Here is a 13,043-nt window from a genome sequence, read left to right as displayed (position 1 = left end):
TAAAGAAAAGATGTACCCCATTTGTGTACAATGAATCAAAATGAAGTCTGTAAAAATAAATTTTTTTTAAAAAAGGGAAAAAAATGACTAAGTGGTCACCTTAGGTCTGGAGTCAACTTTGGGTTTAAGAATAACTTTGGCATGAAGACCAAAGTTCAGTATTGCTTAAGAATCTCAGAACTATTCTTAGGTCAATCTGGTAGCTACTTTTGGCTCCCTGAAATGGACCAAATGAAAGATGCATTTAGCCCAAAGTGGATTGTTTTTAGCCTAGATGGTATGTGCCTAAGCTATATATGCGACTATCACAGGTGTCTCCAGAAACCCATGTGGCTTCACTGAATTTCCCCTGAACTCTTATCCTAATCTGTTCTTTCCCATATCATCTTGTAGCCCAGCGATTAATTTTCCTGCTTATTATTGCCCTCTATGAGGCTCCTTATGCTTGGTACTGCTTCTTCAACCCTGAGGACTGACTTGGCCCTTAACTACCATTTGCTCTCATCTCACTGGCAATATTAGAGTCAGCCCTTTCAGGTAAACAAAATGATCAACCAGTTCTAAGTTAGGATGATCAACACAATGCAACCTACAGTCACTGATAACCTTGCTCAAGGATGCTGATGGAGAAGTCCCAGCTGGAATAAACAGGAACCAAATGCTGATCAAATTTCTTTCTCTCTCACCTGGGCTTTAAGATTGGGATACGGTCGGGTGGGCTGAACTATCTCCTTTTTTCTAGACAAAACTTCAAGGTTCGGGTAGAATCAGCTTCAGGCATGGTTTGGGTTAAGGTGCTTAAATAACATTGTGGACTTTAGCATTCTCCCTGTCTCAACTCTGGATCGGCTCCATTCTTGGATAGGTTCCCTATACACGTGTTAAGATGGCAGCCAGAGACTCTAGACATCTCCTATCTCAGTACCAACTGAAGCAGAAAACAAATATTTTTTCTCTTGTTATATATGCTTTGGTTGTTTTGTGGCATTCCCCCCAGCACAAAGTGCCTTTCAATTCCACATACCCTTTTGCATATAATGTCATCTCTTTTCCCATCAAGAGAAGTGAGTCTATTTTCCCTGCCCTTGAAATAGGGCTGGTCCTTGACTTGCTTGGATCAATGCAAAGTACCAGGGTGGTGTTGTACCTGTTCTGGGCTAGAACTCAAGGGTCTTGAAAACTTCTACTTCAGTTTTTTTTTTTTTTTTTTCCTACCTTGAACCTCCATGAAAGGAAATTTAAGCTGTCCATGGGGGGAAGTAACCACCTATAGAGAAAGGTTTCTGAAGAGAGTGTGGAAATAAGTTTTCCAGAGGAGAGTTGTTTCCCATCAACAACCAAGAGCAAGGCCCCAGTCACATAAGGGAATCTATTTTCAGCCTTTCTGTTGAACCCACATCCAGTATGAAACCCACTGAGTAAATCTAGTCAATGCTACATGGAGGGGAGATGGGCCAACTCCACTGCCCCCTGCTCGCATTCCACATCAGCAGGCTTATGAGTAATAAAATGGTTTTTGTTTTAACCCACCAAGTTGTTGGATAATTATCTTGTACCCACCCTTCACTGAGTTCAGAGGGTAAAATCATCCTTACTAGAAATACCAGGCTTGAGAGTAGGGGTTGTGTGGCCCCAGGACAAAAATAGAATATTACCTTAGCAGTAATCACGTCAGCAAAACCCTCAGATGTTTACCTCCCTGCCTACTTTGGTTATATTTCCCTAACTTTCTCTACACTAGTGTTTCTATTTGAATTTATGGAACCCACAAAGAATAAGCTCACCTCTCTTTCTTTTTGTATTTCTCTGAGGAATAAATTCAGGAGAAGGATGTTGTTTATCTACAAAGTGATTTGAAGTGTTCATAATCCAGACCTTTCCAGAGTTTGGATTCTGTTGTCTTTAAAAGTATGGCTTTCAGAGTGTGTGTATGAAGAGGAAGATGGCCCATATTTACAGCATGCCGAAGAACTAAACTTCTGTAGCCAAGAAGAACCTCACATGATAACATGACCTCTCCTCAAAAGTGCCCATGAATGCCAACTGTAGTAACTTCCAGAAGCTCAAAAAAGCACAGGAGGAAATTAAAAAGCTTACATGTTAGGATCCATTAAATCCGAAGAATTTCACATTGAGTTTTGTTAGTTCATCCTAAATGTCTTATTACAGTGTCATTCATGGAGAGGTATAAAAAAATACTTGATGCTTACCAGAAATGGACTCTTTCGTGGGTGGATTATTTTATAACTTGTTAAAGAAACTGAAACAAACTCCATGTGGTTGACACCCTTCCTCATTTATGTGTAAGATTTTTTTCCTTCCCGAACTAGGCAAAATAGGGAACTCCTCAGTAGGATGTATCAGTGATTCCAAATGGATATGAAGAATTCATCTTTTGTGATCTTTAGACATTGCCAACACAATAAACCTGGGTCCCATAGTCTGCCTCTTGATGTCTTAAATTTCTAAAAGCCATTTCTTTTTCTCTAGTTATTCTAAGAAAGGTGTCTGTTTTCTCTGTTTCTGGTCATAGAGAAAGAATATTTAGTGCTTTTAGACTATATGTACATGAATATTAACTGCCAGGCATTTCAATAAGTCAGTGGACCAGTACATGCAGCAAGAACAAAGAAGTGATTGTAAATATTGCAAATATTGACCAACCCAAAGTGCTTTGACTCACAAGTAAATCAAGCCATACCATGTTAACATTTGCCACCACAGCTCAACTGACCCCAATGAATTATTTCTTTTGATTTTTTTCTTTATTCTGTTTATAGACATAGCATTCTGCCAAAGCTTGGAATGTTTTTCCAATATTATTAATTTTTTTCCTTGATCTCCTTATAAGATCTTCAGTAAGAAATAGATACAAGCTATTTGGAGGTGAAATAATGGAAGTGCAGTTGAACAAGGGCAAATTTGATCTAGGTGAGACAAGTGTTACCTACTTGTAGGTTGTAACAACTTTTGGAAGTACTACTTCTATTGGATAGTACGTAGAGCACATTGTACTTACAGATTTGAAGATGAAATAAATGATATTTCAGATAGTTTCACAGGTGCACATAAATTTTTCATACAGGTGGAACATCCCTAATTCAAAACTCCAAAATACTGATACGATGCACAAGTGGAAAATTCCATCCCATAATGTTTTGTTCACAAAATTATTAGAAATATTTTATAAACTTGCATTCAGACTAAGATACATATGAAAAAATAAATCTCATGTTTAGACATGGATCCCATCCCTAGATATCTCATTATGAATATGCAAAGATTCTAAAATCTGGAACATTTCTTGTTCTAAGCATTTCAGATAAGTACTCAACCTGTACTAACTTATGTTCAAAGAAAGCCTTGTGTGGCAAAGGTTAAATTGCTCTTTCTTGGCATTCTTGATATGTTGTGCTTGTGTATTGAGGGACTGCCCATGGATTATGGGATGTCAGCAATATCCCTGGCCTCTACCCACTAGATGCAAGTACTCCCCCTCCCCTTCCCCAACGGGGACAAGCAGAAATGTCTTGACCCCTTTCTGCTGGGGTGAGATTGGGAAAGGGAATCACCTAAGGTAAAGAACCACTGGTTTGGAATATCGGCATATATCACACTGGTGACTTCCAGTCACATGTCATGAAATACTCTCATTGAAATCAGTTAAAAACATCAGTTTTCATACAAAGCAGAGGTTCAGAAGAAAAGTGCAGTGCACACCATCATCTGACTACAAATGTAGGTGTGCCAGAAATATAAACTTATTTTGGAAGAATGTAACTCAATTTCTATGTGACACTCCCTCCAGCCTCATTTGGTAGGGTGGCAGACACTTAATCATTGTCAGAAGAGTCTGGGTTTTTTTTTTTCTTTTATTTAGGGAAAGTGTAGAGATATAGTACCCAGGAATCAAGGGTAGGGATCTTCTGTGACCATTTCTGTTCTGTACCATACCCAGTCTTCTGGATGACACAAGTAATAAATATTGATTATAGCTCATCAGATACTAGCATCTAACATAAGCTGACTCATTAGATCCTCTGACATATCCAGGTTCTGAGAATGAGCATTCATTCCACAAGACTGAGGCAGATGTCACAAGGGCTCTTCTGACCTTGCCTTCAAAGGAACCCAGAGCATCATTTTTATTGCTGTAAGTGGGTCACTGAAGTCAGCCCATGTTCAAGGACAGCAGGACTAGACTTCATCTCTTGCAGTGGAGCAGCAGAGTCACATTGCAGAAGAGCACAAGGATGGGACATAGTGTTGTCACAGTTGCTGGAAAATATAGTTCACTACACCCATGTTTCAGGTTGGCCTTGCCATTTATTGGTTGGCTATTGTTTTTCCTTCAAAGCCTAAACCCCCAACACTCTAAAAGAAGAGTTGAACTCAAATATGACTTTCTATTCTGGCTATAAATAACATGTTCTTATTTCCACACAGACCCCATGTAACCCAGCATATGTCTTTCCAAAGTTTAAATAAGTCATTCAACATGTTTAACCAAAAAAGAAAGAAAAGGATGGAAGGAAAGAGAAAATTCTGCCATTTTGATGAATCTGCCATCAATATCAATTCAAATATAAAATTTAAAAGTATTCTAAAGGTCACGGTTCCCCTAGAGCATTGGCTTATCAGGAGCATTTTTTATATAATGTTCTAAGAAAGCAGTACACCTTATAACTACCTTGACTTGAGCTGTTTGATTGATTGAATACCTTTGTGTTTAAGATGACTATCTATATGACAGGAGATAAGGTAGAAACAGGAAGACAGCTTGTTAATACTGCGACAACTGTAATTCTTGTAAGGTAGAATAAAAGGCACTTTTAATAAGTACTACTGAACTTAATGTTAGAATCAGGGCCAATCACTTCATTTTTAAATGGTAGTTCAGAAATAGTCTCGACCTCTAATATTATGTCCTGAATGTTTGTTTGCTCAAAATTCAAACATTGAAACCTAGGTCCCAAAGTTATGGTATTAATAGGTGGGGTGTTAGAGAAGCAACAGTCATGAGGAACTAGTACCTCATAGAAGAGTCCCCAGGACACCTGCTTGTCCATTTTACACAATGGACACATTGCTTACGTGAGTGTGCAAGAAGAGGGTGCCATCTACAAGAAAGCAGGCTCTTACCAGATATGGAATCTTCTATATCTTTATCTTGGACTTCCCAGCCTCCAGAACTGTGAGAACTAAGTTTCTAATTTATGGCATTTATAGGATTGTTATAGAACCTCAAACAAACTCTGACAGTTGACATTTGGGTAGACTGGAAGTTTGGGAAGGCCTATTTTCTAGTGCTTAACGGGATGGATGGCATAATAACCACAGAGGCAGGTGCGTTGTGATAGAACAAATGCATTATGCAGAGCAGAGCAAATATGTTCAAACCAGATTTCCCAGAAGTATAGGCTATCATAGGTGGTTAAGTGCATTGTTTCAAACAAAAAGTAGTATAATGATTTTTACCCTCTGGTCTCTCACAAACTGAAATCCCAGTTGTTGGCTTGGTTGTGATAGGTTGGGATCAAATGTGGCAGCTTAGAAGGATCATTTTTAAAAGTTGTCTAGAATTGTATTATCTTGAAAATAAGTCTCAAGATCTTAATGATTAAAGGATATCTCCTTTATTCCTATGTTCTGATATGAATACACGACCAGTGAAGTTCCACACCTTGTACAATCACAAGAATTGGATCCTAATTAGAATAAGTTATACTCCATGTATGTATAGTATGTCAGAATACACTCTACTGTCATGTATATATAAAAAGAACAAATTAAGAAAATGAAAAAAAAAAAAAAGAAACTGTCTTTAAAGGCTGTATCTTGAAACATAGGACACCTGAGCAAATCATTCTCATTTAAAAATGTTAAGGTGATGATGGTCTATGTAGGTAGAAAAACCATTATATGTGAGGTCAGAAAATGTGAAAAACTCGATTGCAAATCTGTGACTGAGTCACCTGGGCAACCAGTTTGCCCAACTCAAGTTTGCAAATACGTAAAATGACAAGATTCCTTCCAGCTCTGGTGTTCTACCCCCATCATATTGTCTTAAAATAGCATGTTTCTGGGTGATTGATGTTATAAAAGACTTTTGCAAGCACTCGCACTGGAAGCACATTTTAAAATTCTTTCCTTTCAGTCATTTCTCTCTGTACATCTAGTTCAAGAGTTTATGCTACAAACCCATCTAAAAACCTAAAGACTCCAAATGAAGCGTGTTCCCTTTTATGAGTGGCTTCAAAAGACTGCCTGTTTAAACCATGAACAGAAGGAAAAACAGAACTTGAGCTCGTTTTAAAGTTAAATGGCTTCAACTGAGAGGTGACTCTTGGGAAATCACCTTTTCATTAGAGCCGTAGAGTTCCCATGTCAGACCTCATTTGAACATTTCAGTGTAGCATCCATTGAGCTGTACCAGGCAGAGAGAATTTTATGCCAAGTATTGTTGAATATGATATTTTTTAATGCTCTAAAAATGTTGAATCAAATTTAGAACTATATTTGAAATACAGAAATACAAGAAATAAAAATAAGGTGCTAAAAACCAATGTGGTTGTTAGACCTTAAAGTGATATATGAAGGGTATCATAGAAGAAAACAAGCCAGGCAATTGTAGATGGCCAGGTAGGTACTGACATAGGAAATCCAGTCTGAACATATGAAGCTTCCAGCAATACCAGATTCCCTTCATTTTTCTTCATGAGTTTATGACCTAAAAATAATTCTTTGTAACTCAAGGTTCAGAAAGCATAATTTGCGTTAATACATTATGTGCTGTGAATGTGAATATCAGGGCTTTTTATCTGTGCCTCTGAGAGAGAAGCATAGACAATAACCAAATCTTGTAACTTTCTCAAAAGACAGACAGGTAGGGCGTTCATTTTTCATTCCTTTTTCTGCAGGAGGAGGGTGGAGGAAATTGAGGCATAAGACAATTGTTCCCTGGCTGCTTAGGAGGATACACAACAAAGGATTCAAGGAAGATGGGATATTCTGGAAAGCAATGTTATCCCACTCAGTCTGACCCAGGCTGAATGGCTGAGCATCAGTGGGTTCTGAGTTTTCTGGGGTCTTTTCATGGGGCCTCAGTTTCATAGGCAGCAGGAGAATTCAGAATTAGGACTTAGAGAATGATGAGATTCCAAACAGTCGCACTTTTAACCTTGGGAAAGAGGACCACATTGTTCTTTTGCATGTCTCATTGGTGACCTCTTCCAACCTCCAGGGAGAATGGAGCCTTCCTTAGGTTTCACCCAAAACAAGCCCTCAGAATAAGGGGTACAGATGTATATTCAAGTTCTTATGAAGCAACTAATGTGTGATGCAGTTTCATAGTTGTTTATTTTGAATGATCAAGAATCCTGCTTGGAGAAAAAAAATTAGTCTAATATTTCCTCCATTAGTGCTATTTAGAATGTATTTTGATATATTATACATGTCTGGAGTACAACTTCTCATTCTTCTGGTTGAACTTGATATGGAATTATATTGGTTGTACATTCATATATGAACATATATGAACATAGGAGAGTAATGTATGATTCATTCTACTAACTTGCCTAATCCCGGTCCCCCTCCCTTCCCTTCTTTCCCATTTGTCTAATTCAAAGTACTTCTATTTTTCCCTAACACCACCCCACACTTATTGTGATTTAGTATCTGCTTATCAGAGAGAACATTAGGCCTTTGGTTTGGGGGATTGGCTTATTTCACTTAACATGATAGTCTCCAGTTACATTCATTCATTGAATTGAATGTATGTCATTTAAATGACATAATTTCATTTGTCTTAATGACTAAAAAAATACTCCATCGTGTATATATACCACATTTTCTTTATCCATTCATCTTTTGAAAGGCACCTAGGCTAGTTTCATAGTTTAACTATTGTGAACTGAATTGCTATAAATATTGAAGTGACCGCATTACTGTAGTATGTGGACTTTAAGTCCTTTGGGTATATCCCAAAGAATGGGATAACTGGATCAAATTGTGGTTCCATTCCAAGTTTTCTGAGGAATCTCCATACTGCTTACTAAATGGGTTGCACCAATTTGCAGTCCCACCAGCAATGTATGAATGTACTTTTCCCCCACATCCTCACCAACATTTATTGTTACTTGTATTCTTGATCATTGCAATTCTGACTGGAGTGAGATGAAATCTCAGTGTGGTTTTAATTTGCATTTCTCTAACCACTAGAGATATTGAATATTTGTTGACCAATTGCATTTCTTCTGTGAAGTGCCTGTTCAGTTCCATTGCCCATTTATCGAATGGGTTATTTAGGTTTTTCAGTGTTAAGTTTTATGAGCTCTTTATATATCCTAGAGATTAATGCTCTATCTGAGGTGCAGGTGGCAAAAATTTTGTCCCATTCTGTAGGCTCTCTCTTCACGTTCTTGATGGTTTCCTTTGCTGTGAAGAAGCCTTTTAATTTGATACCACCCCACTTGTTGATTATTGATTTTACTTCTTGGGCTTTAGCAGTTTTGTTAGGAAGTCAGTTCCTAAGGCAACATGATTTGGACCTACTTTTTCTTGTAGGCACAGAGTCTCTGGTCTAATGCCTAGCTCCTTGATCCACTTTGTGTTGAGTTTTGTGCAGATTGAGAGAGGGATTTAATAAGAATTCTCAAGGAAAGAATGGCTGTCTAAAAAGATGAAAAAGTTTAACATGGTGTTGGATTTACTTGGATATAGACTTTTAAAGATTATTTTCAGGGGCAATAAAACAAGTTCTTATGTTGTGTAGATCACATATAAATACCTAGAGGGTGAATAAGTCACATAACCTCATATTTTACAATTGAATGCTTGAGGCTTGCTTGAATTTTCCAGTACCACACAGCACATGGATTCAAAAAGTAAGCATGACAGGTGGAAGCAAAAGAGTATAGCCTGGCGAATTCCCATATGACGAAAGTTCAGTTCTCTTGATGGTGAAGACTCTGAAGTAAAGATGTATGTGAAGAATTTCGATACTCTTGTTTGAAATGGTGAATGGATATTATTTCTGGTAGTATATTACTAATCCAATACCCTAAGTATCTTAAATACCCTAAGTATGTATTTCATTCATCCAGTCTCCATATCTTGAATACCCTAAGTATGCATTTCATTCATCCAGTCTCCATATCTTGAATACCCTAAGTATGTATTTCATTCATCCAGTCTCCATATCTTGAATACCCTAAGTATGCATTTCATTCATCCAGTCTCCATATCTTGAATACCCTAAGTATGTATTTCATTCATCCAGTCTCCATATCTTGAATACCCTAAGTATGTATTTCATTCATCCAGTCTCCATATCTTGAATACCCTAAGTATGTATTTCATTCATCCAGTCTCCATATCTTGAATACCCTAAGTATGTATTTCATTCATCCAGTCTCCATATCTTGAATACCCTAAGTATGTATTTCATTCATCCAGTCTCCATATCTTGAATACCCTAAGTATGTATTTCATTCATCCAGTCTCCATATCTTGAATACCCTAAGTATGTATTTCATTCATCCAGTCTCCATATCTTGAATACCCTAAGTATGTATTTCATTCATCCAGTCTCCATATCTTGAATACCCTAAGTATGCATTTCATTCATCCAGTCTCCATATCTTAAATACCCTAAGTATGTATTTCATTCATCCAGTCTCCATATCTTGAATACCCTAAGTATGCATTTCATTCATCCAGTCTCCATATCTTGAATACCCTAAGTATGCATTTCATTCATCCAGTCTCCATATCTTGAATACCCTAAGTATGCATTTCATTCATCCAGTCTCCATATCTTAAATACCCTAAGTATGTATTTCATTCATCCAGTCTCCATATCTTGAATACCCTAAGTATGCATTTCATTCATCCAGTCTCCATATCTTGAATACCCTAAGTATGCATTTCATTCATCCAGTCTCCATATCTTGAATACCCTAAGTATGCATTTCATTCATCCAGTCTCCATATCTTGAATACCCTAAGTATGTATTTCATTCATCCAGTCTCCATATCTTAAAACTTCTGTATTCAAGCCAGTCAAGAATTTATGATATGATCTGACTTAGAAAGCAGAAAAATCTATTTATCATCTCGTCTTCAGAGGTCAGCTCCTTGCTTGTTTCTCCAATTAGATCAGATGTACCCTGTTTATAGTTTGGATGTAGATGATCTCCCAAAGGCTCATGTGCTGAAAGCTGTGGTCCCTGGGGCAGCAGTGTACGGAGGTGGAGCTCTCAGGAAATGATTGGACCACCAGGGATCTGACCTCATCCATGGATTAATCATTAAGTATTAATGATTTGGAATGCTGGGTTGAATGAAGTAGGTCAAGAGGGGCCCTTGGGGCTCTATCTTGTACCTGACCCCTTTCCTCTCTCTGCTTCCCTGTTGCTATGGGCTAAGCAGCTTCCCTCCACCAAGCCCTTCAGCCATGATGTTCTGCCTCACTTCAGGCCCAGAGCAATGGAGCTGACTGACCATGAAGTGAAACCTCTGAAAGCCTGAACCAAAATAAATCTTTCCTCCTTTCAGTTGTTTGCATCAGGTGTTTTTGTCATAGTAATGAAAAGCAGACTAACACATATCTGCTTGTGATGAGCTTAGAATCACCTCATAAGATGCAAACTGACTAGAACGACCAGATGCTAATAGGAGCTGGGACCCAGAAATGGTGAGTAAAGAAAAAGGAGTAGAGTCTGGCAGAGTAAGTGTCCAATGACTGTAGGAACAGACTATGCACTTTGGTTATTGCAACCAGGATGGAAGAAATAAAATCAAGTTGTTCATATTGGTGTTTTTGTTCGTGAGGATATTGTATACTGGGAAAATACTTAAACCAATTTAATATACAGTCAAATTCATTCTTTCCTTTGTTTAAAAAAAACACACACACACACACACACACAAATGCTGAGGACCTGAAATGTTGCAAACATTGTACTCAATGCCAAAAAAAAAAAAAAAAAAAGTGGAAAGTCAGAGAGACACAAATCACTCTTTCCCTCAGCCAAACATGAACTGGTCTTACTAAGTGGGTTGCAGCACACGGATCTTTGGCTTACCAGGATCATGCTTTGTAGTACTGAAGTGGGGACATATATTCTTAGAATTTTAAATAAGAAAAGCAAACAAATCATAAATGTTCTGGTGAATAAATTTCCACAAACAAAATGAGCAGCATCTTAGAATCCTCACTTGGCCACCTTCTTCTTTACTCATGTCCAGGGAATCAATATCCAGACTGATAATGCTATGGATTATTTTTTTCCATTTGAGAACTTCATGTAATAAGATTCACATAGCTTATACTTTTTGTATCAACTTTCTTTACTCAACACTAGTTTTGTGAGATTTATCCCTATTTTTATATATAAGTACATTTTAATATAATGTGTGTGTGTATACACACACGCGCGCACACATACACACACACACACACACTATTCTATATGTGCACTTCAGTTTTATCTCTTAGTGGGCAGTGGGAGTGGTTTCTAACTTTTATCTGTTACAAATACTCTAGGAACATTCTAGTCCATGTCTTTGAATGAAAATACGTCCACATTTTTGGTGGGTATATGGATTTTCCAGGAATAAAATTGCTAGATCACTATGCAGATGTTCATCATGAGTAGATAACATCAAAATTGTTCTCCAAAAAACTTGGAATGGAACCACCATTTGACCCAGCTATCCCACTCCTTGGCCTATACCCAAACGACTTAAAATCAGCATATTATAGAATTACAGCCACATCAATGTTCATAGTTGCTCAGTTCACAGTAGCCAGATTGTGGAACCAACCTAGATGTCCTTCAATTGATGAATGGATAAAGAAACTGTGGTATATATATACAATGGAATATTACTCAGCCATAAAGAATGATAAAATTATGGCATTTGCAGGCAAATGGATGAAATTGGAGAATATCATGCTAAGTGAGAAGAGCCAATCTCAAAAAACCAAAGGACGAATGATATCGCTAATAAGTGGATGATGACACATAATGGGGGGTGGGAGGGGTTAGTGTTAGGGTTAGAGTTAGGTTTAGGGAGGGGGGCAAGAATGGAGGAAGGAAGGACTGTATAGAGGGAAAAGAGGGGTCGGAGGAGTGGGAGGGAAGGGAAAAAATAACAGAATGAATCAAACAACATTACCCTATGTAAATTTATGATTACACAAATGGTATGCCTTTACACCATGTACAGAGAAACAACATGTATCCCATTTGTTTACAATAAAAAAAAAATTGTTCTCCAAAATAGCCAACAGTATAATTTCTTTCCACCAGCATTGCAAGAGTTCCAGTTCCTCCACATGCTTACTAGCCCTTGGCATTTTCCTGTCTTTTTCATGCTAATAATTCTATAGAGTGGGGCCCTAATGTGAATTTGGTTGCATTGCAAGAAGAGGGCAGGTAGGGAAGGCTCCCCTGAAGAACTGACATTTGAACAGAGACTTGCAGTAATGAGATGTGATTAATTTGGGGAAGAAGAAAACAGAGCACTGCTGGAAGAGGGGACAGCATCATGCAAAGATCTAGTGGTAGAAGGTAGCATGGTGAAGGTATGCCTGGAGCAGAAGGAATGGACAGTTAGAGGGGATGGGAATGGTTGTATCAGGAGTGGCATGAGGGGGAGAGTCTTGGAGAATTACAGAGCTTGAGCTTCATACTCTGGACAACAGGAAGTCATCACTGTACTCTAAGCAGGGGACAAGAGGTGAACAGTTTTGTTCAGGTTACTTGAACTGCTGCTTGGACAGCAAATTGAACCAGGTGAATGGGTAGAGGGAGGGAGATGTGTATGGATGGGCTGCTACTTTAGAACCCAGAGGGACAGCTCCAGATCTTGAGTAAAGAGGTCTCTTTCTGTGACTGGTCAGCCTACCTGAACCAAGAAGTCCATAGTAGGTCAAATTTAAGAGCTGGATATCACCACAGCCTTACAACTTTGAGAGATGTATAATCAATAACTCAAAGCCTTGGGAACTGGACTGTACTCCACAGTAATGTGAG

General features: G+C 38.1%; 1 protein-coding gene across 1 annotated transcript in view; it reads left to right on the top strand.

Moving 5' to 3' along the window:
* The window catches only part of Rarb (retinoic acid receptor beta), a 693,377-nt gene that overhangs the window by 140,976 nt on the left and 539,358 nt on the right, over positions 1 to 13,043 (top strand). The gene's annotated exons all lie outside the window — the stretch shown is intronic.

The sequence above is a fragment of the Sciurus carolinensis genome, chromosome 17 (assembly GCF_902686445.1).
Source record: "Sciurus carolinensis chromosome 17, mSciCar1.2, whole genome shotgun sequence".
Taxonomy (NCBI): domain Eukaryota; kingdom Metazoa; phylum Chordata; class Mammalia; order Rodentia; family Sciuridae; genus Sciurus; species Sciurus carolinensis.
Note: the sequence above shows the minus strand (reverse complement) of the source record. Positions and strands in the feature narration are given on the sequence as shown.